This window comes from Microcaecilia unicolor, chromosome 2 (genome assembly GCF_901765095.1).
Source record: "Microcaecilia unicolor chromosome 2, aMicUni1.1, whole genome shotgun sequence".
NCBI classification, from domain to species: Eukaryota; Metazoa; Chordata; class Amphibia; order Gymnophiona; family Siphonopidae; genus Microcaecilia; species Microcaecilia unicolor.
This window is the reverse complement of record NC_044032.1, coordinates 644,219,666-644,237,764: the sequence shown is the minus strand read 5'-3', so window position 1 is coordinate 644,237,764 and position 18,099 is coordinate 644,219,666. Positions and strand designations below refer to the sequence as shown.

The 18,099-nt window shown below is 45.5% G+C and overlaps 1 protein-coding gene across 5 annotated transcripts in view; it reads left to right on the top strand.

Moving 5' to 3' along the window:
* The window catches only part of LARP1B (La ribonucleoprotein domain family member 1B), a 603,652-nt gene that overhangs the window by 290,715 nt on the left and 294,838 nt on the right, over window positions 1-18,099 (top strand). The window lies entirely within an intron of this gene.

Sequence of the window (18,099 nt, the reverse complement as noted above, 5' to 3'; positions counted from 1 at the left end):
ATAGCTGATCTAAAAGTGGCCTCAGTGCGGAAATCCCACATGCTAGTAATAGCACCAGGCCACTTTTTAGCACAGCTTAATAAAAGGGCCCCTAAGTGTCATAACGTGGCTATCTCAGTTTTTCTGCACAGCCCAGCTGACGTTTTTCCTCAGTTAGAAACTTTTCTTAATTCAAGTTTTTTTATTGTTTTAAAAAATAGGACAATTTAGTAACATAACCTAAGAGAGAAAAAAAATGTAAAAATTTCTGTCATTTGTGCAAGTCTTTGCTGTTCTAAATCTTTTCGTCTTTGCCTGGTTGTTTGTCTCTGTTTCTCTGTCATTTGTTTAATTCTTTCCCCTTCTAAATATGCTCTTCTTTTTCTATTTGTCGCTCTTTGTTCATCTGCCATTTTTTCTTTTTTTAATTTGCATGAAGTCTTTATTGTCAAATTAAAGAATCAGTACAGAGTGCAACAGGAAAGCATTATACACAAGTACAGAATCCAAAGCACTACAAGAGACACCAGGAAATAGTATTCCAAACTGCAAAGAACAGCACAATAGAACTTCATTATTTTATAAACTTTTCAGATTTTCCCCCAGAATCCCCAACTCCCTCCTCCCACCTTCCCCCCAGCCTATTCAGACCACCCAACCACCTTGTTACCAGTCTCTGTCCTCAGTTGTACTAAACATGATTTAGGAAAGGCTCCCAGATCGCATGCCATCTGCAAGTTTGGTTACGCCGCTCCGCTAGAAGCCTCTCCATCTCACAAACATACCTTAATTTAGAAAGCCATCTCGCTATTGGAGGAGTCTTGGACACTTTCCAACAGGTGGCGATTACAATCCTAGCTGCACTTGTTGCATACCTCGTCAATATCTGCTGATCATGTGAAAGGCTTGCCTCCTTAACCGAGAACAAGAAAAAGGCAGGGCTCCAAGGAATAGGGCATCCCAGCCATTTCTGTAATCGATTCTGAATGGATTTCCAGAATGCCCGTATCTTTGCACACGCCCACCACATATGCCCCATAGTGCCCTTAACCCCACAACCCCTCCAGCACACACCAGACAAGGTAGGGTATATGCGCCGGAGACGCTCCGGCGTCAAATACCACCGGAACAGCACCTTGATAGCATTTTCCTTGAAGGGTACATGAGTGGACACTCCCACCGCTGCCCGTTCTATCCTCTCCCACTCAGCCTCTGTCATCTCCATGCCCAGCTCCCTCTGCCAACTTCCTCTGTGAAGTGTGTATCGTGGCGCCTGCAGTCTAATACAACTGTATAAGCGAGATATTAAACCACTCGTCGTTGCAGGTCCTTCACATATTGCTTCCATAGGCAACTTTTCCCTGGCCACCACCTCCCTGACTGCCCGTGTGGTGAGGAAATGGGTTACTTGTCGATATACAAATTCGTCCCTTCCCACTACCGGGAATCTGGCCACAGCTTCGTCGAAGGACAACAGTGAATTGCCCTCAAACAACTGTCCCCAGGTTCTCAAACCCTCTCCATATCATCTAGTGAACACTCCTTTTTCAGTCCCAGGGTAGAACATTGGGTTAAATGCTATCGGGGACAGACGCGATAGCATACATTTTTTCCGTGGAAAAAGACTATCCCAGTATGAGAGCGTTACCTGAATGGCCGGACATGCCCCCTCCCCAATTGATCTAAACGGGCTAGGAAGCCACATTAGTGTCCCAAGTGGTCTCGGACCTGCAGATTGTTGTTCTATGTGTACCCATTGTTTATCGGGATATTCCTGGAACCATTCAATGGCTGCGCGTGCTTGGGCTGCTCGGTAGTACCAGGCCAGATTAGGCACCCCCAACCCTCCCCATCTCTTATCCTGGTATAAAGAGATCGCGATAGACGTGGCCTCTTCCCTGCCCAAATAAAGCGTACAATACGATCTTGCAAGGTTGCAAGGAACTTTCTAGGTAACACTATCGGGAGGACTTGGAATAGGTATAGTAAGCGTGGCAGCACATTCATTTTAACAGTAGCTATTCTGCCAAACCATGATAACTCCAAGTCCCCCCATCTGTCCAAGTCAGCCGAAAGAACTCTAGCCAACCCTTTGTAGTTTGCTGTAAAAAGGTCAGATAGATTAGCTGTTAAATTCACTCCCAAGTAACGGATTCCTTTCGGGGCCCATCGAAAAGCGTAGGACGATTGTAGGGATTCCACCAGCCCTTCAGGTAATGTTACATTCAGTGCCTCTGATTTCGTCATATTTACCTTAAAGCCAGAGACCTCCGAATATTCACTGATAGCTCTCATAAGATTCAGTAAGACAACCTGAGGCCGTGTGACAAAGAGCAGCACGTTGTCTGCGAACAGGGCCATTTTATGTTCTCTCCCTGCCACATTGACCCCAGGAATATCCCGATTTATTCTGACCCTTGAAGCAAAAGGCTCCATGACCATGGCGAACAGCATTGGTGATAAGGGGCAGCCTTGTCGCGTGCCTCTGTGGAGTGTGATCATATCAGAATTGCCCCCATTTACCCTCACAGAGGCTTTAGGGGATTCATAAAAAGCTTGGATCCAGCCTCTAAACCTCGGCCCGATCCCAAATGTTTCCATTACCTTATACATAAACGGCCAATGTACCCTGTGTTGGGAAATGGGGGGGTCCCGAGCCCCCCCAAGAAGGCTAGAGTGACCTCAATCTGACTCCATCTCTAAATAACACTAGTACTGGGGTAATCCAGGAGTTATGAGGTTTTAAAAGGAATTGCCACTGAGAGAGACGTTAGGTCTCAAATACCGGCATTAGTCCGCCTCTCAGCACTGGCAAGGAATAGATACCAGCCTTATGACAAACTGGATTTAGGCTACAGGTTATATAATGCAGCGAATGATAGCCTGATGTAGCAAAAGCATTTGTACTTACAGCCTTTCATCATTAAGTGAAGCCCACAAACCATCATTTAGAATGAAGAGTTTATTTGCATATCAGACTTCAATCAGGTACATTCATCAGACAAATTCTGGATTCAGCTGACCGGAGCTCTGCTGCTTTCGAGGCGTTGAAGAAAAGTTCCCCCGAGGGCTTGCATGCACCCTGCTTTTATACAATTTGGTCACTATACAAGTCTATGGAGAGAGATTTTTTTCTCTAATATTGCTTAATCTATGAGTCATGACCTCCGGCCAGGTGCTCTTCCGTTTTAGTATTGCAACCTGTTGTGCAATTTCCCTTTTTGTCAACATTTCCCTAGATACGGACATCCAAACATCCAAACATGGACATCTCCCTAGATACGGACATCCAAACATGAACAAAACAACTTTTTTTATGAAGATATCTAAATATAGATATCTCAGGTTCATATCATCTTGTAATCTGACTTAGCATTTTAGCCATCAATTCCTTGATCTTGGCTTTTGCACTGCTTTTGAATGTCACACCAAATTCTAATGAGGCCTAGTCAGTGCCTTTTAGCAGTTTAAGCTGTTTAAGGTATGTAAATTGACCCTCCACTATTCCAGTGGATGGATCCCAAGCGGGGACACATATTAACTTACAGGTAAAGCACGTCCTTGCTCAGCCAGTCATAGATTTTTAAACCTAGCTGGTATTTTTACAGCCTGAGTCCTAAAATCTGGCCTTCCACCCTTCCGGTGGGCATCCAGTGAGGGCCTCTTGCTGTAGTATAATTATACACCTGTCAAAGGCCTTCTCAGCATCTAAGCTGAGAAGGCTCAAAGGCCTCTGGTTTCGCTTGGCCAAGTACATTATATCTATCACACGCCGTATGTTGTCCATTGCCTTCCTATACGAGACAAACCCCACCTGGTCTGGGTGTATTATTGCCAGTAATAAGGGCGCTAATCGATTGGCCAACACTTTAGCTAAAATTGTTACATCGGCATTTAACACTGAAATTGGGCGATAGGAGCCACACTCCGTGGGATCCTTATCTGGCTTTGGCAATACAGCTATCCATGCCTCCATCATAGACGGTGGCAATGGTTCGCCCCTGCCAATCTGATTAAACAGGTCCGCCAGAAGAGGAGCCAATTCCAGAGCAAATTTCTTGTAAAATTCATTAGGAAGACCATCCAGCCCTGGAGATTTACAGGAAGGCAGACCTTGAATAGCTTTTTGAATCTCAATTGGGGTCACTGGTTCTTCCAGCATGGCGCGTTGCTGACTTGTCAGTGAGGATAGCTCACTTCCCTCCAAGTACTCATTAATAGCCTCTTCAGAAGGGTTAATGTCTTGCGCGTACAAAGCTTGGTAGAACTCCCCAAAACGCCTATGTATACTTTCTGAAGTAGATAGCATATCACCCTTCCCATCACGCACATGTGTGATAGCACGATCCATTTTATGCCTCCGTAGCTGCATAGCAAGGAGACGGCCTGCCTTGTTAGTGAACTCATACGAGCTAACTTGCCTCCGCGATTGTAGAAAGCTAAGATGTTCGGAATATAGAGCGTCCAGTTGCATTCTCGCTCCACGCAATTCCTCCAGGACTATTGGGGAGCCTCTAGCCTTAAATGCTTAATTTTCTCCAGACAACTCGCCAACTGCACCCGTCGGGCCTTCGCTCGTTTACTAGCTGTTTGCAAGAAAAAGCCCCTCGAGACCGCCTTCATAGCATCCCAGACTATGTTTAGTGGTGGTCCCGATTCAACGTTAAGCTCCAAATATTCCTTCAACACATGCCTACAGCCCTCTACCACCTCCACGTCTTGCAATACATTTGCATTTAATGTCCACCTCTTATCCTTAACCTCAGTCTGGATGCCCGGCACCACCACCCATACCGGTGCGTGGTCCGATATAGTCATGCTGCCTATACCCGCCTTTGGGCCTTTCTCAACCAAAGCGAGGTCTAGGAAGATACAGTCAATTCGAGAGTAGGAGGCATGAACCGGCGAATAATATGTATAATCCCTTTCCGTTACGTGATTCAACCGCCACACGTCCAACGCACCCAGGGAATACGCTAATGAGCCCAATGCTAATGACTCCTTGTTTTCCCTCTGTTGGCTATTTCCTGATCTATCTAGGGTTGGGTTCATAACAGCGTTAAAGTCACCTCCCAGAATTAGTGAACCTTGAATAAACGTGGCGAGAGCATTTTTGATCTTAGTGAAAAAGGGTCCCTGATGATCATTTGGCGCATATACGGATGCCAGAGTCAAGTCCACCTGATCCAAAACTATGTGTAAAAACAAGAAACGCCCACCCGGGTCTCGCTTAATCCGCTTTACTTGGACTGCAAGCGACGAGTGAATCAACACTGCCACTCCACGTTTTTTGTAGCCGTCAGAGGACGAGGCAAAGAATGCTGTCGGATAGCTAGAGTGGGAGAGGAGTTTTTCATGTACCCTGCGGAGATGTGTCTCCTGCACTAGTACTATCTGTGGTTTAAGCTGCGATAACTCCTTAAAAAACTTCTGTCTTTTCTGAGGCATGTTCAAGCCTTTGATATTATAACATATCATTTTTAAATCAACACTCATATTTAGGTATGCATCCAGGTTGTGCCTAAAGGAGGTTCAGTAGACCTGGCCTCTTCAGTGGTAGGAGCTTCCTCCTGTACACAGCAAATCTCCCCCCCACCCCCCCTTCCTCCCCTCCCCCAACCTCCCCCCCCCCCCCCCCCCCCCCAGCCCACCCTGACCCCCAACTTGAACACCAGCCAGAGGATCTATGTCCTCTGAATGGGATATGAGGAAGTGGCCCACCAGATCCCCGACAACCCAGCCCCACTGTCCCCCCGCTCTTCCCTCACCCCTCCTTTATCTGCAGCTCCTTCCCTCCCCCTTTACATCCTATCTCCCTTACTGCCCCATGCTTAACAGTGAGCATTTATTAAATCATCCTATTCAGCTCTTTCATCTATTTCTCCACACATACCTTCCCCTTTATTCTACCTGCCTTATGACCTTATCCCCCCACAATTCCGCTACACACTCCCCCTTCCCTCTCTTTTAAACTACCAAATTAGCATGATATACATTAACCTTAACTCAAATACTGACTATAGAGTCCATCTTGGCAAGCTATATTTATACCACAATTGTCCAGCAGATCCCATAGGTCGCCTCAGGGTGGCACGTCTGGCGCCAGCCGATTTCTCTGATCCTCCCAGAGTTCATTCAGGTCTCAGATGCCTCTCCTTTTCTTTTTGGGTTGCTCCGCTTGGTGGTCTCAGGAATCCGCTGCCATTTTTGTAATTTTTCTTTCGTCACTGGCGCCAGCTCCCCTGGAGGCGCTCTCGTTGCAACCAGCCCCGCCGCATGCAGGATTTCCCAAGCCTCCGAAAGCAGTTGGACTCTGTGTTTAGTTCCCTTCAGTTCAAAATTTAGTGAAAACGGAAATCCCCATCTGTATGACGAATGATGTTTAGTTAGCACTTCCAATGCAGGTTTCATCTGGCGTCTCTGTTGTAAAGTATACTGAGACAAGTCCTGGTACACCGAGATCTTGGCTCCATTGTATTCTAAGTCCTGCACCTTCTGTGCACGGTTGATGATCTGCTCTTTGACCTCATACTTATGGAATCGGGCGATGATATCCCGCGATCTGCGTTCTTGCCGTTGACCTAGGGCTCTGTGTGCTCTATCCAGTTCAATCATTACCGCCTCTGCATCGGGTCCCAGCAGGGTGGCGCACAGTGATTTTACTATCTGTGGGACATCTTCTATGTCTCCCCCCTCCGGGACTCCGCGAAAACGGAGGTTATTCCTCCTACCTCTGTTTTCGATATCGTCCAACTTATATGCTAATTCAGCATTCTTTACTTCCAAGGCCCGGAGTTGGGATTCGTGCTGTTGCAGGGATTCAGAGTGATCATCAAGCTTCTGCTCGGCATCTTCAACTCTGCCCCCCAGTTCCCGAAGGTCCACGCTCATCACCTCCATGCGTTCCAGGATTTCTTCCTTGGAGGTTTTGATGTCGTCCTGTATGCTTGTTAAAAGCTGGCAAAGTTTGCTGGAAATACCTTTTTTTGCCGGGGGCTGTCTGGACTATGCTAAGGAGAGCGCGGAATCCGAGTCCGACGGCGAGGCTCGCGCCCGAGACTCATGGCGCTTCGGCGTTTTACTGGGCCCGCCGTTCGCCTGTCGCTCTGCCTCTTTATTCCGCGACTGGCTCGCCTTACTCATATTAATCTGCTGTGGGAGGTTGATTCTGCCCACTTTATGTCGCCGATGGAGCCGCTTGCTGACTCTATTTGCCTTTTACGGGTGCTACGAGCGGGAGCTCTAGAGCTAGGCTGCCGACATGGAAGGTGACGTCACTTCCTCCCCATCTGCCATTTTTTCTAATCTTTTGCGTTGTATACCAGTGCGCTTTGTTCTGTGTGTTTGTCTCTGTTCGTCCGTCATTTAGCAATTCTGTGCCTTTCTAAATCGGCGTTTCTTTGTCTCTTACTTGCACTTTCCTCGTCAGTCATCTTTTGTATCCTGGACCTCTTCCTTGCAGTGGCTTGTTGACTTTCACGTGCCTTTTCGTCTTCACTCAGAGCTGCATGCCTTTTTTTCATTGTGCTTCAGCTCTTTTCCATTTAGCTTCAGCCTGCTCCTCAGCAGTTAGTGTTCTCTTGCCTCCCATGCCATCCATATCCTGCGATTTGCCTGTGTGCGAGTGTGTGTGTGAGAGAGTGATAGAGAGAGAGTGTAGTAGAGACAAAGAGAGTGTGTGTGTGTGTGAGAGAGAGTGTGAGAGAAAGAGACAGTGTGTGTGAGAGTGAGAATTCAAATTAGCATAAACCAGCCATTCTTTACTGGAAGGAGTAAAAGAAACCAATACTAAGGGCATATGAGAAAGTATATTTTATTCACTTATCAAGTATATTAATACAATTCATAGTTTCTCATGGGGGGGGCGCAGGGGACCCAAACATATAGTCTACCTCTGCTTCTCCCCCCCAACGTAATGCTCTGATACAGCTGTTTTTATACCTTTTGTGTTAAGCAAGGCTTTAGCACTTCTTGAGAAATCATTCTGTCTTCTATTCACACCATCTATCCCACATCACTAAATCTCACATTCTTCTGTTCATCCATAATTGCACCTTTCCCAGGCCCATTTGCACATAGGAATGTCTTATCAGATCATAAGTTTCTAGGCCTCACGATTTATAGCCTTTGCCCATTTTGACTCTGTTCTAGAGTGCACAACTAAGTTTATAGTGTTTACTTAGGTGCTAGCAGACCATGAGCTCTGATTCAGTAAAAAGGTCAGATAAGAGTCACTCACTTAGGCTGGTCAGCCTATATGCCCTGTTGAGCCTTAGCTTTTACAGGTCTTAATCATGGTTCATATTTCATAGTTCATAACTAGCACTATAGAAATAATAAGTAGTAATAATAGTAGTACCCATAATATACAGAATGTGTGTGTGTGAGAGAGAGTGAGTCTGTGTGTATGAGAGAGAGAGAGAGAGTGAGTCTGTGTGAGAGACAGAGAGAGAGTGTGAGAGACAGAGAGAGAGAGAGTGTGTGTGTGTGAGAGAGAGAGACTGTGCGAGTGTGTGTGAGAGAGTGAGTGTGTGAGAGAGTGTGTGTGTGTGAGAGAGAGAGACTGTGCGAGTGTGTGTGAGAGAGTGAGTGTGTGAGAGAGTGTGTGTGTGTGACAGAGAGAGAGTGAGAGAGTGAGTGTGTGTTTGAGAGAGAAAGTGTGTGTGTATGAGAGAGAGTTTGTGTGTGTGTGACAGAGAGATAGTGTATGTAAGACAGTGTGTTAGAGAGAGAGAGTGTCAGAGAGAGAGTGTGTGTGAGAGAGAGAGTGTGTTAGAGAGAGAGAGTGTCAGAGAGAGTGAGAGAGTGTGTGTGAGAGAGAGTGTGTGTGTGTGAGAGAGACAGTGTGTTAGAGAGAGAGAGAGTGTCAGAGTGTGTGAGTGTGTGTGAGAGAGACAGTGTGTTAGAGAGAGAGTGTGTGTCAGAGAGAGTGAGAGAGAGAGAGAGTGTGTGTGTGTGTGAGAGAGTGTGTGAGTGTGTGTGTGAGAGAGAGAGTGTAAGACAGAGAGAGAGAGTGTGTGTGTGTGTGTGTGTGTGCATGAGAGAAAGAGTGTGTGAGAGAGTGTATGTGTGTGAGAGTGTGTGTGTAGCAGAGAGAGAGTGTATGAATCCCTATGAGAGAGAGAGATAGTGTGTGTTTGTGTGAGAGAGAAAGAGTGTGTGTGTGACCCCCATGCCAGCCTGTGTGTGTGAGAGAGAGAGAGAGTGTGTGTGTGTGAGAGAGAGAGAGAGTGTATGAATCCCTGTGAGACAGAGAGAGAGACTGAGTGGAAACCTATTATCTTCCCCTCCCCCCAGTCAGCCTGATAATGTGTGTGTGTGAGAGAGTGTGTGTGAGAGAGAGAGTGTATGAATCCCTGTGAGACAGGGAGAGAGACAGAGTGGGTACAATAGAGTCCGTTCGGTGCAGGAGTCAGGACGTCAGCGGCGAGTTGTGTGGCAAGTACCATGCTCACCCGCTTCCCCCCACCGTGCTGATTATGATGCAGTTGTACCTGCGCTGGAATGTTGACATCAACGGGCAGTTTTTTCCGCTAGTTGCTGCCTCGTGGCCATTCTGATTTTCACATGGCGCTGGGCGAGCAAGGTAAGCCTACGCCGTGGCGCGTGTGCCCCCTCACCCTTATTTCGCTGGCTGTCTTGTGTGTGTTGCTAACCTTCCCTGATGTCAGCTGGCTGCACAAATTGTACCTATGGGTTTGCTGTTTCCAAAATTGACATATCCCAATCACTAAATTGAAAATGAAATTATTTTTCTTTCCTTTGTTGTCGAGACACGTTATCACGGACTTCAGCACACCAACAGGGATTCAGGGAAAGACATTATTACTGCCCTGAGCACAGTGATGGGGAGCCCAAGAGAGACATTATCATTTCACAGGGACAGGGAGCCTCGGTAGAGTCATTATCACTTCCTCAAGCATAGAGACAGGTGAGCCTTGGAGAGACATCTGTGCTTCAAGCACAGAGACAGTGAGCCTTGCAGAGACATTATCACTGTCTTCAACACAGAGATGGGAAGCCTGTGAGAGGCATTATTATTATTATTGCCCTGAGCACGATGATAAAAAGATATGTGTGCAGTAACTACTCTTTGTGATCTAAGGGCTTTTTTCATTTCTCCTCTTCCACCATCTGTTTCCCGCGATTCTCTCCTGTACTGTCCTCCCATCCCATCCATGTCCATCAATTCTCCTCTGCCCTCCCCTTCCCTCCCCTCGATGTCCCCCGATTCTCTCCTCCTCCTACTACTACTATTTAGCATTTCTATAGCGCTACAAGGCGTACGCAGCGCTGCACAAACGAACAAATAACTTATAGTATTGTATAAGTGTGAGTCCCATTCAGATTCCACCCACCGGCTTCCTAAAGGAAAAATCCATAGACCATTATTAAATGGACATCATCTCCTGACATCATCTCGCCTCCAGCATTCCCTTCCCCCTCATTGTTCCGCCCTCTGACGTCATTACATTTTGATGCGAGGGTGGGGCAGTGAGTGGGAATGAATGTTACCAACCCAGGCATCCAGACATAGAATGTTGGAGGTGCAAATTATTATATAGGATAGGTCAAACAATTACAAGTACACACTTGTACAAGAAACCTTTAGGTAGATAAGGAAATAGGAAACAACTCAAATTAAACAAAACTCTTCCTTAGACTACTGAAAAAGGGGGGCGGGTGGGGAGGAGCTAGCTGAAAATCAATGGAGAGAGTCGAAAGAAAAGTAAGGTACTATTTCTTCAAGACCATAACAAGGTCTAAGTCCCTCTGGAGATCTTCTTTAATTCTGTGAAGGCCTTCAGTTGTTGCGGCTCAAAGAAAACGTATTTTATGCCAAAATACTTTACTATACATTTACATGGGTAAGGATGCAAAAATGAGGCACCTAAACTGCTTGTATCTTCTCTCAAGCTCAAAAACTGTTTTTGTCTATCCTGAGTTGACTTTATCACGTCAGGCTAGGCCCATACTTGTTGACCACAAAAGAGTTTCTGGGAATTATGAAAAAAAAACCATTTTTTAAAAAATAATTTATTTATTAGATTTTCAAAACTTAAACAGGTTACATCTGTCAAGTGAAATACAGCCAAAACATTTTCAAATCAATAGATAATACAATACCAAAATCAATAAGGCTTTCTTAGACCTCAACACTACTACTACTAATTAACATTTCTAAAGCGCTATTATAGAGAGATGGTTTGGGATTAATTGCTTGTAAGATAACATTAATTTCATTATCTCTAAAACCTTTGCTGCTTATAAATGACAGCTGGAACCCATTAATTAAATTGTAGGCAGGATTTTAAAAGTTTACCTACTTGGTGTATTCCTGGAAAATCCTGAAACCTTTGATTGTGTAGCCCACAGCATCTAGGAGTGGAGGAGTAGCCTAGTGGTTAGTGCAGTGGACTTTGATCCTGGGGAACTGAGTTCAATTCTCACTGCAGCTCCTTGTGACTCTGGGCAAGTCACTTAACCCTCCATTGCCCCTGGTACAAAATAAGTACCTGAATACAGGGCCGGTCTTAGGCCGAGGCGGCCACATAGGGCCTCACGCTTAAGGGGGCACCACGCGGCGTGCCTCAGTCAGCCTGAGCCTCCTCCGCTCCATCCCCGGCGCTTTAAATTTACCTCGCTCCGCCTCCGACGTCTGCGCAGCGTCAGTGAAAGCACTGCCTGTCTGACACTGCACAGACGTTGGAGGCGGAGCAAGGTAAATTTAAATAGTTGAACTAGAAGAGAGAAGAGGGCGGGCAGGTGGACATGGGAGCGGGAGGGATGGGGAGAGAGGAGCATTCCTACCATCTCTATGCTGATGACTCCCAAATCTACCTTTCTACCCCTGATATCTCACCTTGCATCCAAACCAAAGTTTCAGCGTGCTTGTCTGACATTGCTGTCTGGAAGTCTCAACGCCACCTGAAATTAAATATGACCAAAACCGAGCTTCTCATTTTCCCCCCCAAACCCACCTCCCCGCTCCCCCCGTTTTCTATTTCTGTTGATGGCTCTCTCATTCTCCCTGTCTCCTCAGCTCGAAACCTTGGGGTCATCTTTGACTCTTCTCTCTCCTTCTCTGCTCATATCCAGCAGATTGCCAAGACCTGTCGTTTCTTTCTTTACAACATCCGTAAAATCCGCCCCTTTCTTTCGAGCACTCTACCAAAACCCTCATCCACACCCTTGTCACCTCTCGTTTAGACTACTGCAATCTGCTTTTTGCTGGCCTCCCACTTAGTCACCTCTCCCCTCTCCAGTCAGTTCAAAACTCTGCTGCCCGTCTCATCTTCCACCAGGGTCGCTTTACTCATACTACCCCTCTCCTCAAGACCCTTCACTGGCTCCCTATCCGTTTTCGTATCCTGTTCAACCTTCTTCTACTAACCTATAAATGTACTCACTCTGCTGCTCCCCAGTATCTCTCCACACTCGTCCTTCCCTACACCTCTTCCCGTGCACTCCGTTCCATGGATAAATCCTTCTTATCTGTTCCCTTCTCCACTACTGCCAACTCCAGACTTCGCGCCTTCTGTCTCGCTGCACCCTAAGCCTGGAATAAACTTCCTGAGCCCCTACGTCTTGCCCCATCCTTGGCCACCTTTAAATCTAGACTGAAAGCCCACCTCTTTAACATTGCTCTTGACTCGTAACCACTTGTAACCACTCGCCTCCACCTACCCTCCTCTCTTCCTTCCCGTTCACATTAATTGATTTGATTTGCTTACTTTATTTATTTTTTGTCTATTAGATTGTAAGCTCTTTGAGCAGGGACTGTCTTTCTTCTATGTTTGTGCAGCGCTGCGTATGCCTTGTAGCGCTATAGAAATGCTAAATAGTAGTAGTAGTAGTAGTAGTAGATGGACATGGATGGGAGGGCAGGGCCCAGGGAGAGAGGATTAATTGCTGGACATGGAGGGGAGGGAGGAGAATTGCTGGATATGGATAGATGGAGGGGGCAGGGGAGAGACGAGCATCGTTGGACATGGATGGAGGGCAGGGCCCAGGGAGAGAGGAGAAATTGCTGGACATGGAGGGGAGGGCAGGGGAGAGGAGAATTGCTGGATATGGATGGATGGAAGAGGGGAGAGGAGCATCGATGGACAAGGATGGACATGGATGGGAGGGCAGGGCCCAGGGAGAGAGGAGAAATTGCTGGGCATGGAAGGGAGGGGAGGGCAGGGGAGAGAGGAGAATTGCTGGATATGGATGGATGGAGGAGGGAAGGGGAGAGAGGAGGATTGATGGACATGGATGGGGAGGGCAGGGCCCAGGGAGAGAGGAGAAATTGCTGGACATGGAGGGGAGGGCAGGGAAGAGAGGAGAAATGTTGGGCAGGAATGGAGGGAAGGAAAGACAAAGGAAGGAGATGCACATGGATGGAGGGGAAGGAGAGAGGAGAAATGCTGGACATGGATGTAGGGGAGGGCAGGAAAGTAGATGCACATGGATGGAGGGGAGTGAGGAGAAATGCTGGATATGGATGGAGGGGAAATTGCTGAATTTAAGGGCTGGATCGGAACATTTTGAAGGCAGATGCTGAAACTGGAGAAAGGATAGGGACAGGGCTACAGATGGTAGACAGGACACAGGAGGATGGTGCACATGGTGAGAGAAAAAAATATCAAATGGAAAGAAGACACTGCATAAAACAGAAGACACTGGGACCAAAGCGAATAGAAAAACTAAATAATCAGACAAAGGTAGAAAAAAAGTATTTTATTCAGAATTATTAATTGGAATATGTCAGCTTTTGGAAATGTGCATCTGTGATATTTTGCATGTAAGTTTCAATTTTTCTAGTATTGCTGCATGCTGAGTCTGACTTCTTGAGGTAACTTTCCAGTTCAGCATTTTGCCTTCATATCTGTTGTCATGTGTTTTTCATGTGTGATCAAGGTGCACTATCCTGCTAACGTGTAGTATTTGCAGCCCTTTTTGTTTTTTGTTTTTTTCACGAGATAGTGTATTGGTGTTTTAGAGCCTGGTGTAATAAGGTTGTAGCTCGTCCTGTCCTTGGAATTAGTGCTGTTATGGTTTGTTAAGGTTATGAGTGTGTTTTTGCACAAGTTTATAGTGTTTTGCAGTGGAGAGATTGTGTGTCCGCACCTCTGACCCCCCCACCCCCCCCCCCCCCCCCCCCGGGGTTATGAGAATTGAAACTACTAATTGTAGTGGACTTGAACGGAATAATTTCTGGGGGGGGGGGGTTCATGATAGCATTGTGCTTATTATTTCTATCAGTTTTTCTGTACAAGTTTAGCTTCATTTGTCTTTATTTGAAATTTCATAAATAAATTTTCTAAAAATTGAATAATCTTATCAATGAGGTGGACCTGGGGTGGGGGCGGGACTAGGGCAGGGGTGGGGCTAGGATGGGGCCCCACCAAATTGGTCTGCACAGGGCCCCACACTTGCTAAGACCGGCCCTGCTTGAATATATGTAAGCAGCTTTGAATGTAGTTGCAAAAACCTCAGAAAGGTGGTATATCAAGTCCCATTTCCCTTCCCTTCCCCTTTCCATTGGATTAGCACAATGACAATAAGCAGAAGCTGCAGTACATGAGCTTTGAGGCTACAAATGTCCCTTCTTGAGAGTGATATTTGAAGCTCATGTAAAGCAGGATTTGATTGGTTCCCTGTAACCTACTAAGATTCCAGAATTTCACATAAGTAATAATGCTCTCCTATCATCATACAGTGGTTTGAATTTGCCTGTCCTCTTTCTGCCCATTCCTGGGTGTTGAGAATTGTATAATTGCAGCCACACCAATGGTGCCTATGATCTTTCCTTGGCAGAATACTTCAGAGGTTTGTGTTGCCTTCTGTAGCCCACAGCATCTACTCTGCCTGGTGGTCCCCCCATCCCAGAACTAGACAGGCCTGACTCTGCATAGCTTCTGAGATCTGACAAGCGTTGGCTCTCCCAAGGGAGAGTTGCTGGGACTTTTACTGGTAAATAACATAAATGATCAGTAGCTCCACTTTCATGTTAGAGGCTCATATTTTCTTCTCTGAAATGAGATCAGATGAGTTGATAGTATATAGAAGTCAAACATTAGCTCTTGAGGTCTGGCTTTCAGAATATCCACAATGACTCAAGGGATGCTTCAGTGGAGTGGATGTTTAACTGGACCACTGAATCTGTGCTAATTTGTTTTCCCAAGCTGGACATGGACCTGCTGCTGTGTATTTATGTATGCACTAATAGGCAACTATAGGTTGCAGAAATGTAGAGAGATTTAAAATAACTTACTATATTTAAATGCTGAATCTATACATGCAACTGATGTTTTATCGCTCCGTTTGTTATGGTTTTTGATTGTGCTGAACCCATTCTGAAAAACATTTTGCAGGGATCTGATAGTAAGTGAGCAGAATTCTTTCGTGGGCATTTTTACTCTGGCTTTAATCCTTTATATGTGGGTGTATGCGATAGGCTGCTACTGCTGCTAGTTATGTGCTGAGGGCACAATTTTCAAAAAGCCACTGAGCAGCAAAGATAACTGGTTTATTTTAATCAATTATTTCTTAAGAGCATAAGAATAGTCAAACTGGTTGAAACCAATGGTCCATCTAGCTCAGTATCCTGTTTCCAACAGTGGCCAATCTGGGTCACAAGTACCTGGCAGAAACTCAAATAGTAGCAACGTTCCATGTTACCAATCCCAGGGCAAGCACTGGCTTCCCCATATCTATCTCAATAGCAGACTATAGACTCTTAGACTATAGACATTTCCTCCAGGAACTTGTCCAAATCTTTTTTAAACCCAGATTCACTAACTGCTGATACCACATCCTCTGGCAGTGAGTTCCAGAGCTTAACTATTTGTTGAGTGAAATTTGTTTTAAAAGTATTTCCATGTAACTTCATTGAGTGTCCTTTAGTCTTTGTACTTTTTGAAAGAGTAAAAAAAAATAGATTCACTTCTACTCGTTCTACACCACTCAGGATTTTGTAGACCTCAATCTTATCTCTCCTCAGCTGTCTCTTTTCCAAGCTGAAGAGCCCCAACCTCTTTAGCCTTTCCTCATGTGAGAGGAGTTCCATCTCCTTTATCATTATATCTTTTTTTGAGATATGGTGACCAGATCTGAACGCCTCACCATGGAGTGATACAGAGGCATTATTTTTGGCTGCCGCCGCACACAGGGCAGAAGATTTCAGTGTATTGTCTACAATGACACCTAGATCTTTTTCTTGGATGCTGACCCCCAATGTGGACCATAGCATCCAGTAACTATGATTTGGGTTATTCTTCCCAATGTGTATCACTTTGCTTTTGTCCACATTAAATTTCATCTACCATTTGGTTTCCCAGTCTTCCAATTTCCAAGGTCTTCTTGCAATTTTTCACAATCTCTATGTGTTTTAACAGCCTTGAATAGTTTTGTCATCTGCAAATTTAATCACTTCACTTGTCATTCCAATTTCCAGATCATTTATAAATATGTTAAATAGCACCGGTCCCAGTACAGATCTTCGGCACTCCACTGTTCACCTTCCTCCATTGAGAGAAATGGCCATTTAACCCTACCCTCTGATTTCTGTCCAATAACCAGTTCCTAATTCACAACAGAACATTGCCTCCTATTTCATGACTCTTGAATTTTACTACTACTACTACTTAACATTTCTAGAGTGCTACTAAGATTACACATCGCTGTACAGTTTAACAAAGAAGGAGTCCCTGCTCGAAGGAGCTTACAATCTAAAGGACGAAATGTCAAGTTGGGGCAGTCAAGATTTCCTGAATAGAGGTGTAGTGGTTAGGTGCCGAAGGCAACATTGAAGAGGTGGGCTTTGAGCAAGGATTTGAAGATGGGCAGGGAATTTTCTCAGAAGTCTCTCATGGGGAACTTTGTCAAAAGCTTTCTGAAAATCTAGATACACTACATCAACCGGCTCAGCTTTATCCACATGTTTATTTACGCCTTCAAAGAAATGAAGCAAATTGGTGAGGCAGGACTTCCCTTGGATGAATCCATGCTGACCCTGTCCTATTAAACCATATTGATCTATGTGTTCCATAATTCTCAGCCAGCTAGGTTTACATCTGAGTCAAATAGCCAGTGCTGAAAAAATGTCCTCTTAGTCTAAAATAAAGAAGTAACCCTGATCCATCGTTGATCCATCGTCCATCCTTCTGGCACCCAATAACTTGGAGAACTAATTTCCTTACCTGGGATGTCCCTGCACCCTTTCATGCCATCCAGAGTCACCCCAGGTCAAGTGAACAGGAGGGCTCCCTCTTCTCTTCTCCCAGCTTGACATCAAGGTTTTGTCCTGTTGCTAGCAACTTAACTGTCTGAACAGGAAAAACAAGTTGTCCTGCCAGATTATCTAGGGTTTTATTTTTAAGCTATCGTTGCTGAAAGGGAGGTAAGTTGAATACCTGCAAGAAAGATTTTGCTATTGCAGTGCCTAAATTTGACCAGCCAAATTTGAAACCAAGCAGACACCAGTTCAGCCTCTTCAGCAGTTTGTTGCACAGTGACTGCTTAAATTCAGCTGGATAGCAGGGAGGGTGTCATTTTTAATCCTGCCATCATTTGAATGTCGATCCTTTATGGTGCATCCTTTATGAATAAAGTAGTGTGATTGCTGTGGTAGTATTTACTTACTTATTGGATTTAGCTTGCATCCTTTTCAGCAGTACAATTTAAAACATATATTGAGGGGCATAATTGAACAAAAACGTCTATCTCCATGGGCGTTTATCTCCGAGAACGGGTCTGTGAAGGGGCGGACCGAATCGTATTTTCGAAAAAAAATAGACGTCCATGTTTTATTCGACAATTTGTGAGCTGGGCGTTTTTGTTTTTCAGTGATAATGGAAAATGAAAGCGCCCAGCTCAAAAACGAATAAATGCAAGGCATTTGTTCGTGGGAGGGGCCAGGAGTCGTAGTGCACTGGTCCCCCTCACATGCCAGGACACCAACCGGGCACCCTAGGGGGCACTTTTACAAAAAAAAAAAAAAAAAAGGTAAAAGAGCTCCGAGGTGCATAGCACCCTTCCCTTGTGTGTTGAGCCCCCCAAATCCCCCTCAAAACCCACTGCCCACAAGTCTACACCATTACTATAGCCCTAAGGGGTGAAGGGGGGCACCTA